The sequence below is a fragment of the Osmia lignaria genome, chromosome 1 (assembly GCF_051020975.1).
Source record: "Osmia lignaria lignaria isolate PbOS001 chromosome 1, iyOsmLign1, whole genome shotgun sequence".
NCBI classification, from domain to species: Eukaryota; Metazoa; Arthropoda; class Insecta; order Hymenoptera; family Megachilidae; genus Osmia; species Osmia lignaria.
The window spans coordinates 11821767-11842591 of record NC_135032.1 but is presented as its reverse complement, the minus strand read 5'-3'; the positions used below and the strand labels follow the sequence as shown (position 1 = coordinate 11842591).

Genomic DNA, 20825 nt, shown 5'->3' with positions numbered 1-20825 from the left:
TCACCAAGAACAATGCATCGTATAAAGGACAAATAGGTAACGTTATAAATGCTAGGGTAATGGGAGCAGATTGTTTTCACTGTGTATTAAAGTGTCAGGCACAATACCGAAACCAAGGATCATAATCAATTTTACAGGACCGTACGGAACAATACAATGTGTCGCTGGATCGGGTGTATTGTTAATCCGACTGATATGAAAGATCATGTGAGTTGTATTTCAGTAATTAGCGTAAACTGGATTTTGATGATAACAATGGTATCGTTGTGAGCTCTATTTCGGGGGTAACTGTATTGTAACAGAGATGTCGAAATTGTTGTTGTAAATAGATAGAAACAGGGTGAAGTTTGAAACGATTATGCGTCAAAAATTAATTATTTACTGCATGTTAATTAGTGTTCAGAATTTGAGATTTCTTAAATCCAGAGTTTCTAATTTTAAAACCTCAGAAATTCCAAAATTACAGAATTTTAAAATTTCTGAGAGACATAATCCACCCCAATCCTATTTTTAATCGTGTGTTTAAGTGCAAGTTTTCTGAAGAAAAAAAATGTGGTTTAACAAAGTTTCTCGAACAGACCCCATAGATCACACGATCTCCAAGTAGCCGTAAACAGAATCCTATTTCCACACACTTTGTCTTCCTCAACTAAGACGTATCGGTATACCTGATTCTGCGTTCACTTTATTTCTATTGATACGCCATTCAACCGATAAGATTTCTTCGCACTTGTTGCCCTCGACGATCAATCTATTTTCAATCGTTTTTCATTTTTGTCGACAACTACGAGAATAAAGCGCGGTCAATTTCGTTGAAGTTATCGACCCCTTTAATCCACACACGGATAAGCGTTTTCGATGTCACCCTTCGTTAAAGGGTGAAAGGACGAATGGAAACTTATGTTCTTATTTCTGAACATGTGTTAACTACTATAACATTGAAATTAATTAACTAATTCCAATTAGGAAATTATAAAGTCAAGATGTATCGGGTTAATGCATATCAAATGAGCAAACGCAGAATTTCTGGAGAAATTTGATAACATAAAAGTACCGTAGAATAGCACTTAATCTGCATCAATTTGAAGCTTGAAATTTAATGAAACTGATTACCTACATAAATCCTTCGTTAATGACCTAAATGCAAAATGGATGGTAGTTACAGTAAACAATAGATCAGAGTGAAATTCGTGTATCCTTCCTGTACGAACTTTAATCAATACATTACACAACGAAGGCCACTAGAAATTTAATAGAAAATTTGCAAAAAGTAGGAATGTTGACCTATATTAATCCCCCACTTTAAGGACACTGTTCCTAGTTGCGATCACGTAACAGAACAACTCTGCCAGGACTGTGTACGTCCACGTCCCTGATCCCATTGCCACGTATTAGACAACTCTCGATGGATTTACCTTGGACCAGTTCCTAGTACATGTTCCGTACTACATGAAGAAAAAAGCTGGCACCGTCTTCGCAAGGATAGTATCAGATACTACAGCCTAAGAGGATGAATGGTCTTGGGAATTTGAATGTTCCTCCAGTACGATCAAGAACCATTTCGTCAGTTCCCTTTGAGGAGAAGAAACTGCATATGAAGTCAACTTTATTTATTCCTTTTATTCTTTTAAATGTCAGCATTGCTAGATTTTGAGGACTAGATTCGAGGGTCTCAAGATATTTTAGGAGAAGCAGGGGAAGCAGAGCCTAGTGGGGGTATTGCTTCGCCCAGGGTCTACAGTGCTGTTAAGACAGCTGTGATTTATATTACAGAAAATTGCTAAATTCATCCTAAAATGAATTATTAAACGATCTAAAGAAATATATATACTTCTTTTTTTATCTTCAATGCTAAAAGGAATAATTGAATTGCCACATGTTCGTGTGGACACCCTATATAGGTTAAAGGGTGTTACCTTAACGTTGAAGCTTTACTATTTATGACACAGACAGTAAACAAACTTTCACCATCGTTAAGGCCATGAGAGAACAACCTTAAACAGTTTCATCCGATACTTTACACTTTAAACGTCGGTATAATTATAGTAAAAGAGTTACGAAAGGTCAAGACACGTTAAGAGCACATCAAAAATAAAGTTCTGTTCAAATGATCTCTGACTTTTTTCTTTTACGAGCAAGCGTTTCACACGTGTAACATTATTAACCCTTCGTGGGCGACTTAGGTCATTTATGTCTTTGACTAGTTTTTTTTACTGTTCTTGGATTTTAAAAAATCAGCAAAAATTCTGAGATACTTAATGAAGACTCGTTTTCAATTTTAGCCTAAAGTTAAATGTATAATTTTTAAATTATGAGGTTTCATATATTGAAAAAATAATTTTTAAAGGAAAGCTGTAAAATTTAGAAAATAAAAATAATATGAAATAGAAAATTAAATTAAAATTCTGGCTCTCTCCATAAAGATTAAAAAAGAGAAATAATCTTTTTCTCTTGTTTAATAAGACATTACTGAAAAAAGGAACTGACACGTATTTATCTATTATTAAACACCAAAATATTTTAAGATAAATTGTTTATCTAAATGTTTTCTTGTAACACTTAAGTTACAAATAGCGTGAATGGATGCCAAGTCATCATGAACAGATAAGATTCTTGGAAACTTGGATCAAAATGGATTTGTACTCAGGTAGTACAAGTAAAGTAGCTGATGGTTAAAAGGAAAACTGCAGACAGCTATTTCTAGGGAAAATAACGTTCCAACTCGTCATCGATCTCAGAGATTCAAGTTTACTTAAAGAAGAACGATAATGAAAGACGGACGCTGAGTCGCTATTTATTCGTAAACATTTGCAGAAGCGGTGGAAAGATAAGGCAGAGGGAAAAGTGGCTGAAATCCCTTTTCCTGAGTCAACCAGGGAACTGATCGAAGCGATTTAATTTTAATTAAATATAGCTGATCGTCGGAGGCCACGTTCCACCTAATCGATTAAGAGAAACACAGTTCCTGCAAACAGGATTATTGATAGAAATTAGGAAATAAAGTAGCTCTTCGACACTTAAAAAAAAAAAAAAAAAAAAGAAAAAGGGTATCGTTCTACTAATATAATCTACTAATCGTAAAACGATTTACAATGCTATGTGTAAAAGTATTCGACCGTAAGGGGGATTTACAAAGTACGTAAGAAAGAACCCCAGGAAGTAAGTTAACTATGTTACAAAGTAGGGAAAGAAGTTTTTCTACAAATGGAGATTTTTGCTGTCGGGAAAAACGGATGGTTTCCCTCGGTGGTGAGATAATTTTCACCATGCTATGCGATAAAAAAAAAAATCTTGCAAACGAAACTTTCGTGAAACTCTAATTTAACACTTTCGTGAACTCGTTACTTTTTCAATCGTTGGTAAACCAGCAGGCTTAATGAAATTATCTAATCAATGGTAATTGAATAATGAAAAATAAAAAAAGGATTAAAAAGTGAAATTAAAAGGGAGAAACAGTGACTAGATTGTAAATAAAATCGAGATTACTACCTTTTGTGCATAATCTAACATACGTACAAGATAACGAAAAGAATCATTTAATCGCATATTATGCGATATTCTATATTTCGAGGGATTGTTTGGAATCAAGTGGTCAACATTAATTTCCCTCGAGAGTAGTAAAGTTACCTTTTTAAAACGAAGTTATATACTCAAACGATATGGAAGAACATACAAATTGTATAATCAGATTCCAATGTTCCAGTATCAAAACGCTGTGATTTTATGCAGAAGTCATTGAATTTTTTTTTATATAAAAAGTGACTTCCTATCAAAAATAACCACGGTGACCATTCGGTCAATTTTGCTTTCCAGATATAATTATAATAAATCAGATTTATATTGAAATATAGAAACTTGAAATTCTTAAAATTAAAAATACAAAAACTTACCCTCTATGGCAACGAGAAATGGATTGTAACACGGCTGTAGGAAGTAATTAAATCACTTACCTGAAACATAAATTATACAAAAGCAATTAAGCCAGGTGTCATAAGAACTAAACCCCCTGAACAAAACCCAAATAATAATAATTAAAACTTAGTATAAAAAATCAATAGTAGTTAATTTTTTGTTTCAAAAAAAACTACCCCTTATTATTCGCCTTTTATTCACCTTCTAATGATTAGTTAAATAACGAATTTGAAATTACATATAATTATTATTCAATTGTACTAACCAATATTGAATAACATAATGCAATTCTTATAAGGAAATAATATTACATATCCACCCCATCTGTGACTGATAAGTAACGTCTCATACGTGACAAGTATCCTAAGAATATTCCAAAAATATCAGAACATATTTCTTATTCGAGTCAATATATCATTGAAAACTACATTACTATTTTATTCAAACGTGTCAGATAAATCTTGCATTGAATAAAACCATCGACGCGAATATGGAACCATCCTTTCTGAGGCTCTTATTCCTTTTAATGTTTCTCAGTTGGATTGGTATATACTATCGAAGTCCCGCAAAAGGATTCGTCTCGAACAAAGCTAATTTTACGGAGTAGAAAGCCGGATAACGATACGACACACCCGACCAAAGGGACTTAAGGTCTATTTGATATTCAAGGACAGCACTGTATCGCGTTTTGATATTCGTTACGCGAACTTACCCCCTCGGATCCACGGTTATAGCGTTTCGACGACTGCTACGTAAGCCATCCTTGACATACTGTATTCATGTGAGCTGCACCGATCTGTGCATGACTACAAATTTGAAGGGGTCTCAAATAGTTCTCCATTACGTCTACCTTCGAAAAGGAACCCCAGGATTAAATTATAATAATTTTGTATCAAATCATGTCACAAGTACTATTAATTTGTCTCGAATTTCTAATGAAGATAAGTATTTCCTTTATCACCGATTTCTTGAAAATTTTACAAACTTTTCAAACAACTAAAATAGTATTTATTCTGTATTTGCCATAAGTGTTTACCATTTTACGCCATCGAATCGTGTGAGTAATCACGTAATTTGAACAATTTTGCTTCACCGTGATCCATTAATGCTCGTATACTCAAATATCAAAGGATCAATAACTGAAAACATTATTTTGTGTACACGATGATCATTACGGTCGATTTACATTTCACGCGGAAGGTTGTACGTCAATATTCCCTGAAATCAATGTTTGTAATCTAATCTAGCTCGAATTGTGTTTTATATTTGCGATACGATGCTGGTACTTTTAATTAATTTTTACCCGCATGGCAGCGGTCAGATGTGCTGAATTCCACCTCCACCCCCGCCCCTCAATAAAAATGTTACTGTTATTATTGTTTTCTTTTTCTGTCATTATGAGAGAAGCTGGATATCTATTACAGGGTTCGATTATTATTGTTTTTATTATTATTACCACTGTTACAATCGACGCATTGGTTATTACTTTTTTTATGATTATTATTAGTATTATTGCTATTATTATAACAATCTTTGTAACCATCCTGTATATATGGAGCCCCTTTCGTTGTCGGGCCAGAAAAAATATCCAAGTGAACTCATGTTCAATACGTGATCAAGCATCATACGTCGTTCGCAATAAATAATACAATTACCAAAGGTAACTAACATCGCATTTTTACTCGCGCCAGTTCGAAAGGAAGGTAAACATTACGAGCGATAAAACAGCTTCAATAATTCGACTAGGTCTACTAATCGATTCCGGGAAATTGTATTTTATCCACTCTAACGGTTCCCTCGTTATCGCGGTATAAACGCGATAGCGTGCTCCAAAGTAAGCATAATGCAAATAATAATACAATATAGAGGAAGCTTCTCGGGGCTGTTTTTCTTTTTTTCTTTTTTTTTTTTTTCTACATCGCACCGTGAATCGGATTTTCAGCTGACCCAGTTTCACCCTGCCGTCCGAAGCTCGAGAGGGAAAACTGCGAAAAATTCGAAACATTGCGCGTTTACTGTATGCATTTTGCATTTACTCTGATCGAAACTTTTCCTTGATAAAGGAATGTCGCAGAAATGGTCATTTTTCTTCTTAATTAAAAGAACACCTTAACGAAGCTGCATTTATGACGCCATCGTGTAACTGTACTTTCTTTTTTATAATTGTTATATCAAACAGAAAATTGCGAGAAAAACAGTAACTGTGGAGGGTAACAGATAACGAGCAACAATAATGATACTGGACAACAATTGCAAAACAACTCATGAAATACTGGGAACTCTCGTTAATGAAGGTGGATGTTTTTACTGAATATTTTAGTTCGTAGTATGATAAATTTCGTTAGTAATAATATTAAAGGAGAACCATACCTTATTTTTAGAGCAATAAAATGATTTGGACCTATTAAGATAATTAATAATACCTGCTTTTATACTACCTGCTTATTCACTTATTTAATTACCTAATGTGGCTACTAATGTGGCAAGAAGAAGAATCAAACAGCTAATAAATATACAGAAATCAAACAGAAATGCATTTACTAAAAAATAAAAAGATCTGAAGTGATCATAAGTGAGAAGAGAAACTGTTCTAAACGCCATCTGTCGTCGACCAAAGGCAATCAACTGGAGCTGCAGCTGCAATTGCAGCTGAAGCTCTCATCTTTAAAGATACTATGCAAATTGTGTTTTTGTAGTTTCCCTCAGCAAACGATTTAATTAATCGAATCGAAGCATACATACATGCTCGTCAATATTCATCTATTGAAAACTGGTTATGTATCTATTAATCTATCAATCTTTTAGAATTATCACATTAGAAGCAAATAAAAATTAACAATTTTTTACTAAATAAAATACAGTACAATAGAAAAGTGAAATAGTTGGCCAAAATTAGAAAATGAAGTAATGATGAAAAATTAGAAAATTTTGCAACAAGGGAAATGTCCATCGTCTTCTTATATTATATCTATTTAAAACAATGATTAATGTTTCTTATTGAAAATTCCAACACTACTTTTAGGTGAATTCAATGCTTTTTTAATGATGATGAAAGGGCACACTTCACTAACTAGACGACGGATAATGGTACGATAAAAAAGAGATCGGTCAATCGTAAACTGCATTGTTCAGTGGTGCAAGTCAACGATTGGTGAGACGCATGTTTTATGGTTCCTCTGGTTCCCATCATCTCGTAGGGCGAATGGTCCAGAACGGTACGAGGGCTGGTTGTGCTTTTTGTTGTGTTAAAGCGAGCATAGTGATCACGATTCCTATTGTACAACGAAACAATGGCGTTCGTGTATACTGTTCTTCTGTATTTTATTTGTTAACAGAGAATGAGACCTTCTTGTACATTGCGATTAAATATTCTTACGAATAAATTTCCTATTCAGAGATATAGCAAAACTGAATGAACCTATGTCTTTGTCATAACTTATTTTATGAATTTACTTTGAATTTAGAAGATATTTACAAAAAAAATAACAAAAAATAAAATAAATATTAAAACCTTGTAAATTCTACTATAGAAAAATAAAAAAATTGTTACAAACTGTATTTTATAAAATGCATATTCATAGAGCGAATACCGAAATTCTTTCCTAAAATTGTCTGTCTTGTTTCTATGTATCTCTGTTGCCTTCCAGAAGGTTTGCACAGTTTTATTTTCATTAATGATTCATAGGTGTCTCCCGGCGTGGTTTACACCACGGTCCTTCGACCCTCCACAATAAGCCATTGTGAAATATGTTTATTAAATGCAACCATATATAATGGGTATACGGTAGCATGGTTCCTGCACACTTTTAATTGTGAGTAATAAGGGCATGTAAATATTATGCAGTAACTCTAGCTCGGTTAAGATATATTAATTTAGACTAACATCTTTCATAACGACCATTCTGTAACGTTTTAACAAGTATATTTATGTACTCGAGTATGAACGATTAGTAGAAGTATTAATCACTTGCAAGTGGAACAGTTTTTTAAATAAACTATTCCATATTATGATGAAAAGAAAAAATTTCAGAATTTAAACATCCATTAATTAATAAATAAAAATCAGTGAAATTTCGATCAGAAATTTTCCAGATTCAACCCAGAAAACCAACTACTTTCCTCCATACCCTCGAACACAATCGAACTGGAATCAATTAAAACTTCCCCGAAGGGTTGGCAAGAAACGGAACTCCCCGAAACTTAACTTGAAAATCCAATAGCCGAACGTCGTAAAAGACAATTCTCATCATACTAAATTACCTTGACATTCTGACGACGGTATTCCTTGGTGTGAGCAAGGTAATACTTGTACACGTGCGAAGGTAACGATTTCTTCGTTTCCTCTCCGATCCACCTATGAGGTGTCTCTAATCCGGGCGGTTTCGGTACGCGGGTACCCGGTGAACGTTGACCGAGAGAACCACCCGGTGAACCTAATCTAGCCGCGCTAACCGACTTGCTAAGATGATGTCCGGATGACGAACTGGGCGGTGGATGCGTGTGGTAATATGGATTCGTGGGCGGTCGTCTATCGATAATGTCCACGTGCCTGCGTGGCGATGGCGTCTCTGCTGACCGCTGGTATCTCGGTCGTTCATCTTGTTGCTCCTTTTGTTCAGGAAAAGATGGACGCGCAAAGGGCGGGGGGTGTCGCACGGTGCACTGCTGCAGCGTTAGTACCGGCCTCTGACACACCCTGCACGGTGGATAGACCTGCGGGTTCCACGAGTGGTAGCAGCATCCCGGCGACCTGGAGCCAAGCGGATCCCTGGTCGCAGGGTGGTTCATGACGAACTTCACATCGCATCAAGAACCGTGCCTTTCCTCTTTCATTGATCACCCTTTGTATCGCCTTCAGACCGTTCGCCTCGCTACATAGTCATACGATGGCGATCATCTCTTCTTCGCATACACAATCACTTACATCATGAGACTAAACACTGTTACACTGATTCTCATTTAACAGTAAGTTCGTTAAACTAAACTTTGACCACTGGAGATTCTGTGGATTGGGTTTAGGATTTTGTTAGGACTTTTGTTATCCTCGCCTCGATGAATAGAGGTTTTGTCTGTATAATCCTCTGAAAGGTTAACTCCAGATTAAAAGGGAAAAGTTTGGCCAAGTATCGAAGCTGCCAAGTATCCGTTAGAGGTTTCATCATCTCTGCTATCCGTCTCAATTCCGAACATCATAAGTTAATAAAGTAATGGCATGGCAACTTTTAATTCCCTTCGAAGGTTAGCCATGAAGATAACCTAGCATCCAGTCTAGTGTAAGGGAAGCATAAACGAAGGTACGCGAGGAAGATGATCTTCCATTCATACTCCTAAAATTTCAATAATATCCTCCCCCTCAATTTAAAAAATGATTGCATAATTTTCATCCCCCGTTTGATACTACATCAACAAGCTTTGCATAAACAGAGACGTGGTACGTTTTTAAAAATGGATTAGAGAAATCCAACAGAATTTCGTCATGGTAAAAACGTGCAAGACCACAGTCTTTGCAATTGAAGTTCTTACCGAAGGAAAAGAGGGATCGACGTAAAGAGGGGAAGCTGTGCGTGGCAATGAATATAAAATAGCATACTGCAGCAGAAGATGTCTTCTCTGCTGATGCTCATAGGACGTACTATGTACCAGTGCTCTTCTAGAAATTTAAAAATTTCAAAGGAGCACTACTCTACCCGACCTTCTGTTCTTTTTGGAAGCAAATCAGGTACGCTACGAATCGCTTGAAGGAGCTCCATCGGTAGACTGAAATCGTTTTCGAAAGGACATGATTTCCAGGGTATGACGACGATGTCGATCAATTTTTTATAGGAAAATAGAACATCAAAGGGAGAAACGAAACTAATCACGTGTATAGGAAAAATGTATTCAGGTCAATTTATTGCCTATAAATATTTAACGCTGCAAGCAATTTAAAAAATGATTACAATAAAGTTTTAGCTTAAACTGTCTATGATTTCATAGTTTTCTCTGCGACAAACTCTATACAGACAATCAAAAATTTTTCCAAAACATTAGGTAAGAATATTACCTCCTTCTCCCAATGGAACGATAACGACCTGAAAGACAATTTCACTCCCATTTCCATGGAAAACAAGCGGTCTACGAACTAGAACAAAGAAATGAAAAAACGTGGCAAACGTAAATGAAAAGACGCCCAGAGGTCTGGCACCGTGGTTACAGATGTATCTAATATATATTCCGAAACGTTTTCTGATCTCCGACAACCGAGGTATTTTCTGTTTGCGTAAGCTTTCCAGTTGGCCGACGTCGACGCTGAATTTCGGGCAATACGCCATAAAACCGCCAACGTGCACTAAGCGTTCTCGTCTGGAAGCCATCGTCTTTAACCTAAGACTCAAACTTCCCATCGTCGTACATTTTTCTTAACCCTCTTTCCATGCATCCGCATATACTTCTGCATTTCCATTCCCTTAAACTCTTATTCTACAAGCAGTCTCGCCACCCTCTCGCAAGGAGTCAGCCGGGGGTGTAACTTCGATCCGCATGTTCCTGAGAGGATTGGCACTATTTCAAAAGCATTCGCTTTTCCTTTTCATCTTCGTCTTTCTGAGCAGACGGACGCCTGACTGCGCCAAGATAACCATGGAAATGCGAAATAATTATAGAAATACAGGGACGAGATATTACGTTGTCGTTATGGAGCAAAAACTTGAAAAGCTTTCATTCCTTTTCTTTTTGTTTTGAAAATATATATTAGGTGTACAAATTAATTATTTTAGTTTCATTAAACATTAATTAATTTATTATTTAATTTATATGAGACACTTAATATCTTGAATGAGTGCCCGATATCCGACATGATAAAGCTATCTACGTTAGAAAAATATCTGGCACTGGTTCAAAAATAATTTTAATCCAAACTTGACCCAGACGAGGTCGCTAACTGATCCTATTATTGACGGGCAAATGGGAAAGCTTACTGTACCATTAAAATATGTTACTCGTGTAAAATCGTCCGTCTGTGTGTACTACAATTGTCCTATATCTGTATTCAAGCTAATCCATTGAAAACATGCTTCCTATCTTACCCAGAGTATTGACACAAGCTCTTATAAGCAAAATAAAATAAAATAAATTTTTTCTGTTGATAAATAATATCAATAGGGTAAAAAAATAAAAGCTTTTTCAAAATAATATGATCTGTACAAGAAATCATATAATTGATAAAATGCCATTGCTAATAGATACCTGTTCCTCTAATAATTTATTAACTGATTTAAAAAAAAAAAAAGAAAAATGTAAATTTTATATCCAATTTTCAATTATTCCAGGAATATTGGTAATGATGAGTCTCAATAGGAAGAAGAGAGTCTTCCTCCGAAGACAATGCAAAACCGATGAAAGGAAAAATCCTCATTCGGTATTGTCAGCGGCGCGAGGAATGACGACAAGGGAAGAACGTGCATGTATACCGGCTGCAAGTGTGCTAAATCAAAAATAGTATCACGCTGGGAAAGTTAGGGGAGCGAGATGAACACGGAATGAGCGCGTTTTCATGCTTGAACGCAAACAAAGAGGCTCGATGACAAAACGTGCATAGTATGAATGCTTGCCCGTAGGAAACACAAGAACTACTAATATCACCGAATTCCCCGAGGGCGCTGATCACGTGATCCGAAGGAATCTTAAATTCCCCAACGGATCTATGATCAGCTGAAGAAACTATATTCTATACAAATCAATCGATAGAAGACTATTTGTACCAATGTATTTGATACCCTTCGAGTTAGCATATTGGCCACCATACTGACTTTAAATAAGCAATAATTTCTTATTAGATACCACTAAATTCTAATTGGGTAAGGATTATCTATCATTTCCAAACCGACACTGATCCTACCACCAGAAGGACCATATGGGTCAGCCTATCAACTTGAATAATATCCAATGCTGCTTATTAGGCAATTAGAAGATACACATACATGCATATAATAAGATCATAGATACATCCAGTGATTTAGAGAGGTAGAGAAAAATGTTGGTGTATCGAGTCCTCTTAAAAATTCGGTCGAAACAGCAGCTTAAGCGCAGAGAAATACCGGCCTCATTATGCATTCAGAACCGCAATTTCCTGGCTAAGCAGTCTCATTCTTCTTGTTTACTGCCAGACCCGACTGCTAATTGATTTTTGCAGGCCACTGTGGCCGAGAAATTGTAAGGAAACGCGCGAACACGCGTTGAAATATGCGCGTTTCAACTGGGAACAATCGCAAAAGATCCTTGGTTCTTTGGATTCTCGGTATCGTTAATTAATAATGTATAATTCTGTGAATATCTACCGGTTCGCGATTGCAATAAACAATTATTTGATTTAACATTCTAGTGCACTAAAAAAATTAATTAATATAATATAAATATCGTCATAAATGATCCATTATGAAAGCATAAATTTGAAAATAATCAATAACTCTAATCAGTTGACATTATGCCCCCTCGGTTATCACTATGCAAATTACCAATTATGTTCCTATGTTTTTCATTGCTTATAAATTTTACCATATTCCAAATTGAATTTCAAGCGATTCTCTGAAATATTTAATTTCGTATTTTTGAGTTAAACCATTTATAAGGGGAGAAAAAATAATGGTCTCAGATTCTGTCAGGACAATTTTCAAGTCTCGTCGGCCACGATTTGGCTGGCACGAAAAAACATTTCTACCTAAGTATCTTATGTACTATGTAATGTTTCGCGGAATGATAAATCCCTATCTAACGGCGTCGTTTCTTATTTCCTTCCACGCTGCTAGTAATTTCGAGGCAGACAGTGAATAATAAAAAAAACACCCGCCTCTTTTCTTTAAATCCATTCTACTCTCTGGCAGTCTGGTTCTTGCTGCTATTCACTTTACTTACATTTCAAAGAAAAAGGGAATCTTTCACGGTTACACTTTTACGAATTTCATTAAAATGAAGGAATTAACTACTAGTCATTTGCAGGATTACATTTCAGACTGAATGAAGTAATTAGAACAGAAATATAATATTATCATTTACATCTATGGCTCTGTTATAGATATAAATCAACTGTAGAATAAAAACAATGTTTCTAAAAAAGAAGGGAATATTCGAAAACGAAAATCCTTTCGAAGAAAGAAACATTTGCACAATTATTATTTAAAAAATCCTTCAATTGTTACATGCCATTTAAAGCTACCAGTCTTTGTTTCTATCCTCATTGAACGACCCTCACAGCTTCCTTTGTTTCACGAAATCAAGCCCGGTCCATATCGGGGATGATGACTTTCCTAAATGTCAAAGTTCACGAAGTTTCACTCATTGAGCCAAACTTTTTGCCTCTGTTGGCAGCGTTAAGATAGCAAGCGTCGGGGATATGAAACGACAAGATCAAACGAGGAGAAAAAAAAAAAAAAAATAGAAAAATAAGAAAATTGTAAGGAACGTATGGAATAGAAACAGGCAGTTCAGTTTGGCTAGCAGTTTAAAAGAGAGAAGGTAGATTCGGTAAGACGAGTCGTACCGTTCGCCTCACCCTCCGACAACTTCCCCGAACCGACAACCCGACGACCCGTCGCTCCAAATCCCGCTCGATCCTCCCCCCACTCTCAAAAATCTAACCATCCTCTTCCACCCCATCCCTCTGTCTTTCCATGCACCCCCGCCCACCCCTTCAGCTTGCCTGTACAAAATTCAATCAATGCGCTAACGCGCAGGTCTCCTACGACTGTACAGACTTGGCTGCCTTACAATCCCCTCTTTTTTTTTTCCTTTTTCTTTTCTACAAAATCAACATGCTCTCGTCGCGCAAAGATTCGACAAAGCAGATCTTCATAGCTGGGTACGGAATGTTTGTACTGGTTTGATGCAAATTATTTGTTGTATTTGCTGACTACCACTCGTCAGGTGAATTTACGTACTACCACTCGAGAAGCGACGGTAGAAAGGGATAATTGATTTGTTACATTGACAGAGCGTTGTAAAAGTAATTTGAAATATTTACTATGCGAGTGTACTATTCCAATTGCAGCAATCAACATATTAAAAAATTTAAAAAATAATACTTCAGAACATTGTTGCAGAAATTTTCAAAACAAAGGAAACTGCCAATAGTTATTCAAACTTCCATGATTTATTTTATTATAGAGTTTAGAGGTCCTAATAATTGTTACAAAATTTTCAATTAACAGCCTCTCAATTAGAAACTTCCACTTCAATTTGAAAATCAGTAAGAATAGTGTATTCAACTACACAAATTGAATGTAAGGAACATCAACGAAGAGTTTTTTCAGCTAAACTCCCACACCAACGCATTGAACTGTTACGCGAAATGAGCTTGAAAGGAACTGTTCTGTATAGAGCAATGCTATAGAAAAGGTAAAAAAAAGTTCATTCTCATTGAATTACGAGCCGAAAGCTTCGAGTAACCAGCACTGAACCTACATTGTAACGTGCCAAATCGCCATCGACTATACATTAATTTTGCAACAAGTAAAAAATCAGCTACTATCGGATATACGATTGCAGTATTGTGAAATTTATTGAATCAACCGCAGGAATTAGGGGGTCGCGTATATATGAGAATCGATGAAATTTACGCGTGTGTGTTTTGCCAAAATTGTAATTGGGGTTAACACGATAACTCAGAATTTGTGGAGCAGCGAACTTCTGCGTAACCGGTGCCAAATTAATAAAGGATCGATTCTTGACATCACCCTAATAAAGTATAGGCTTCAAAACATTGGAAATTCTTACAAATGTAATAGAACACATCTTTACCTAAATATATATATATAGGGTGTTTTGCAGAACCTGATACAAGCAACAAGATGGTTATTCCGTTTGAGAAAGTATTTAGGTCAAGAACATAAAATAAAATTTCCTTGGATAATAATTTCATGAATAATAACGATTCTAGCCAAAACCCCTTTCGAAATATAACAAAAACTGATGTGAATCTAAACTTAAAATTGAGTCGAGAGTATCAATACCTCCGTCAAAACGGTATTCAATTGAATTTTGCTACCTTTGCGGTTAGTCCGTTCAATCAACTCGATTCCCAGGTGGAAGATACCGAGAAACTACCGAATAACACATCAACAGAAAGCCGCAGCGAAACATAAAATTGATAGAGAAAAGGTATGTAGCTAGATATACTCAGCAACTGGTTTTCATAATACATACATACTATTCTTCCCCACGACACTTGTTGAATCTGGACTTATTTAATCAACAATTTTCCTTTTTCTAACGATATAAAACTATGTTTTATTTAATGTCATATACAAGTGAACTGTAAAAAATCGCAGATATATTGTTCAATTTCCTTCGTTAATTTAAAAAGAGTGAAGCGTGGGTGTTTAAATCGGCGCGATTCAAGGAGAATTCTCACAAATCCCTGGAGCATTCTCTCTCACTGTTCAACGAATCCTCCGAAGGATTATTGATAGCAGCGATATCCGATCCGATGAAAGCTAAGACATTGGTAGAGGCATTTCGAGATACAAGACGATTGTGTAAGAAATCGTTCGATATATCTGACGTTTCGGCTTCCGTATCCGGCTTTTCACGAGGCCAACTTCTTAACAGCTGAGTCAGATAACTGTACGATACGAGGTATGAGTCGTTCATGGACCTAACTTGGGAGGCAAAGATCAGATGATAAAAAAGAGCCACTTCTAGGTGGTAAGATGAACTGATTATGACGAGGATAGGGTCTGGCATGAAATATGGTAGCAATCAAACGAATCTACGAAGGCGATAGCAGAACGTGGTTAAGTTCCTCGAGGAAACCGCAAAATTATCGACTTTCAGTCTATCAAGATTAAATTTATTAGCGTTCAACGAGTGCTAACGGAATATCGATAGAATTCGTTCGTATATCGACGAGAAAAACCAATCTCGTTTCAACTGCCTACGCTATTCCACTTCTGTTAATGAAATACCACGGCGTGAGACACGAAAATTTGATGGAGTTTAATGTTTCGTGAAACAAATAAAAATATGTGTTAATATAGAGGAATGATGATACCCTAGTTTTTCCTAAGGAAAATGGCAATATAGAGGAGGCAGGAATTTTCAAAACTTTAATTTTGATGATATTAGCATTAAAAGTGATTAGAGGAAAAAAATAATGATTTTCAATTTTTCCCGCGCAAACGTTTACTGTCATTCTCTCTAGAAATGTTTATGGGGAACCATTTTCCCAAAACTATTAAAATAAATAATGAATTAATTATTTACAAAGTTCTACCAATTTGCAATTACCATAATCAACATACTAAGTACCATGCTAAATAGAACAAGTCTTTTGTAACTAATCCTAAATGACCTAGATGTATAATTAATCCATAATTAATCATTAAAATTTCTATCAAATATCCTGAAAATATCACAAAAATGAATGTAGATAACTAAAAGATTGGACAGAAACCCTAGTAAGTCAAGGTCTTTTGAGAACGATCACGTTCCTAAAATACTACCCTATCCATTAATGTGTCCCCTGTCTAATCAGCCGTTTCTGTTTTCATCCGGACCAGCCAATATTTGCTACACGGTATACTGTAAACGGCACTCGAGGATATTGCGAAGCAACATTACTCTTTTATGCTTCTTTGTGACCATCGGGTTAAGCTTGCACAAGAAGCGTGTATCTATTCATGACGAAGACATTCGACGCTTTTTTGCACGCGGTGACCGACCGAGATCAACGCCCTTGAATACCTCACAAGATTCTTCCACACGCGTACGACACACCACCTACTTTTTCCAGAATTCAAAAAACCTTCGATTCACTGAATTCCTATGTCCAACTCGCGAAGAATTCTTCAAAAGTACCATTTGCAAAAAACTCCCATAGATATAAAAATAAACATTTAATAGTGACATAAAAAACAAGGTAACAAGGTCGTAAACAAGTGTATCTCATCCAATGATCTCCAAGAGTAGTTACGAAAAAGATAAAGACAAATTTGTTAGGGGGGATGAAGATGTTAACAGAGAAACAGAGTGAATCGCGTGAAAACATCTACCGCCATCAATCATAATCTGACCGTCCATGAAGCACGTTCGAAGCGGTGGCGGAAAACTGGTGAATGGAGGGGTAGAACGTGGATGGGTGATGGGTGTTTTTTTTTCAGATAGGGTCACTGGGGTATCCTTCCAAGATCCATGTCCCGCGGGTTGAACGCACTAGCATACCGAACCACCGTACACCAACGACGCGATAATTAAACGAACACACGGTCCCGTTTCACGGAGAGGTGACACAGTGTTCAGCTACGCAGAAGTGTGCCACCCTCGCGAGAGGTCGTGCCGAGCTGAACTGGACTACCGGCTGTTTACAGACGGTGCGATAGAACGTAGCCAGAGATCAGTGGTTCTTTATTCCAGCAGCCTTTTGAATGCCGTATCACGAGCCGAGGCATAAGGTGTCTCCGGTTAGTCACGAAACAATCACCAAAGGATAATCACCTCCACGTGTTCCGGCAACGCGATCGACCCCAAGGGACGCGCAAACGTCAACGAGACGGTGGATTAAGGGGGTAACGGAACGCGTCGCTCGCGATCTACGTTCTGCGACATACTAGCTTTCCCAAACGCCCAACATCACCCCTGGCCGGCTCTCCTACTCCCTCTACGCGACCACCCCCACTGCTACCCCTAGCTGCTGCTATCCATCCCTCTTTGCCTCCCGCAGCCAAAGCGCGGCACGACGAACAACACCCCCGTCGAAGCGACGCGACGTTTTCGCAGTACCGCCAACACCAGCTGCTCTCGATTGCTCCGCACCGGTGCTGCCCGACAGTTTGCCCTAGTGGCAGTGCACTTATTGCTTATAGCAATATTATAAAAGAAGGTAACGTGTAGTGGGTACGGTGGATGTTTTCCACTTATGTTGAGAAATTGAGCTGAGAAGAGTAGTACAAATATTAATTACTATGTTTGAAAGGAGATAATAAACGATGTTAACATTTCTATAAACGTGACTATAGAATATAGGAAAGTTGAAGGAGCTGAGGTGTGAACGAAGAGTGTTTAGGAGCGAACGATCAGACTGTGTGATTGAGGGCAATGATCGCAGGGTGAACGTGACCAAGTGACTTTTAAGAATAATTGCATGTTTTATGGTAAGAAGAGGAAAGAACAACTGCGGATGTTAATGTATCGTATCGTAGAATATGAGAAATGGAAGTAATGTTAATTTAAAGAGTCACGAATCCATAATTTTAAGTAAAAAGTTATTAGAGTATAGTATATGATTTCAATTTAAGTTAATATATCATCATCCAACGCTTCATTAAAAATACATAATATTCTAATAAATATTAACCGAAATAATTTTATTAAATTGCTCTAAAATTTATCAAAAGAACACGTTCCACCTACCTGCTTACCATTGATCAATTAATTCTATCGTACATGCTCTAAATCATACTCTAATTCATTGATCACTCGATTCCTTTAATAGCTCTCATTTCAAAGGATAAATCAACTCATCTACGGCGTAAAATCGAATCCAATACTAACGAATATTATTTCCTTCGTCGTTGAAAATTATTCTGAGATCGTGAATATTCCATCAGCACAGCTGTACACATTTACCTGAGCAAAAAAACTGCGGAGTCGTTGCAATAATAAAACCACGTTTCCTCGTTTTGATCCTGGTTAAAACGGATTAAAATGCAAGAAGAGTACACGTCAGAATTGCGAATTATCTACCCTATTCGTGGTGTCAGCAACTTGTGTATTCCTGAAGAAGACTGCGTGCTAAGAATACGATTATCCGAATGACCGAAACACCTGACTATTTCTACTTTCATAAAAGAGTGTTTTCAAGTAAATAACAGTAAATTGCTAGTTTTACTGTCATGAGTTTCATTAACGTGAAAATTAGAGAACACATTTGCATTAATATTGGATTCGTTTGACATTTTAACGTTGGATCGCATTTTCATTAACTTCGTTAATTGAATTTCATGTCGAAAGATGAGTTAAAATTTGATGAAATAAATATCTATAAAGGTGTTTTACTGTATCGATCTCCTAAACTTAGACAAACTTGACTTACAGAGGGTGAACTTTTCTGTCTAACAAATTCCACGATAGCAATTCGCGATCTGTCGATTCAATAGCCGCGAATGTAACTGATCGATTGCAAACACTATTGAACATTCAGAACACGTCTGACGCAACAGTTAGGGAACTGTTGACAAACATTTTCTTTAAAGTATCGCTTTCAGAAGCGGCAAGTTAGCAAGCTGTTGCCTGGCTGCTGGCGAACCATTCGATGATGCGATATTAAGCAACCGTGTTGTTCGTGTGCTCTGATCCCTGAACGCGTACACGCTCTAACGATAATTAAACGCGTGTTAAATGAAACAACCGGAACCGTTAATGAAATGGAGTTCAAGAGAATTTCTGGCGATTTACGTAATTAACTTTGCTATTTAATCGATTAAGCGTTTTAGTACTTGTTTAACCGACTGATAGACTTGCTTACCCTATAATATAAGAAACTTACTCTTCAACAAAACAATGTTTTCACCTTTCACTTTTCTGAATTCTACAATTTATTCCGTGGATTTAAGAAATTTTTTTCTATTCATAATAATTTCGGATATTGATCAGAGATCAGTGTACAATATGGAACTAAGCGGCTTTGGAAATTAAGGTGAAATTCATGAACCGGCTGGTATTGTCACATATCATAGGTCATCAAATTCGTTTTAGAACCAGCTATGTCAAAAACGTTATAAAAAAGGCAAAGTGACAGGAAATTAAACAAGTTCTATCCACGATATTTTATCCTGTCTCTATAAATAAGAATTATACGAGTGGCCTGGTTTGAGTGCCAGATTTTGCATGCGTAACGCGAAATCAATATGACAATGAGATTGAAACATTTTCAACTAAAAGTGAAGAGATTTTTAAGAAAAATCATATAATCATATATTTGTTTCAAAAGAAAAATCTATTGAAAATTTATATATACGTATATATACGTTCTTTGTAGAAGAAGGTTTAAGAAAATGGTAGATTCTACCAGAGACACGCGAGAAACGAATTTCTACCCAATTTAATTGTTTTTTTTGACCATCGTCAGTTTATGAACCTACATTCGTCTTTTTCAGCCACAAAACCGTGCTTAAACTCGTATCGTGACCCTTGAACGGTTGAACGATAGTTGCATTTGGTTGCTGCAACTGCAGTTGCAGTCTTTACGCTTTCAAACTCTAACGAGGAGCACTAATACGGCCCTGGCAAGGATCCATCGTGCTTTCTAACATGAATTCTCCTATCTAAGAAGGATGGGGTGACCTCTTTGAGCAGAGCAAAAACTAAAATAAATATTGTTGAAACGTTTTCACCCTAATTTTGGCTCCTTTTTAAACTTTATCAATGTGAAATTTGTTGAAACAATATTTTCGAAGGACAACATCATTACTAAATAACAAGATAAATAAAATTTTTAATTAATAAAGTTTAAAAGGGAATCACAATTAGACTCGAAATGTTACAATCATATTAATTTTGATTTTCCTATTGTAAGAAGAAGGTAACTCGTTTTTCTTAGACAGTGACTTTATGCGAGAGGAAAGTTGAGGAACATTCTTGATTACATGAATTCCTTACGGTGATCGATCTACATAGATGCTAGATTCTGAAGGAAATTAAACATTCTACGAGCAATCTACTTCAAGACGACACGAGAATTTGAAACACTGATTATAATCATAATCTGACAAGGATAATTTGACTATCACGCGTCTATCTCAAAAACTTACAAGAAATTTCATTTTCATGAAAGAAAATGTTTTTCATTTTAGTTACGAGATTATGTGTTGCAAACTCGAAAATAATTTATTTCTTGATGTTATAATTATAAAACTGGAGCAACGTTGTTGATGAAAGAATTTTAC

At 36.3% G+C, this 20825-nt stretch overlaps 1 protein-coding gene across 11 annotated transcripts in view; it reads right to left on the bottom strand.

The window, feature by feature from the left end:
- Positions 1–20825, bottom strand: part of CASK (peripheral plasma membrane protein CASK) — a 138783-nt gene that overhangs the window by 86827 nt on the left and 31131 nt on the right. The window lies entirely within an intron of this gene.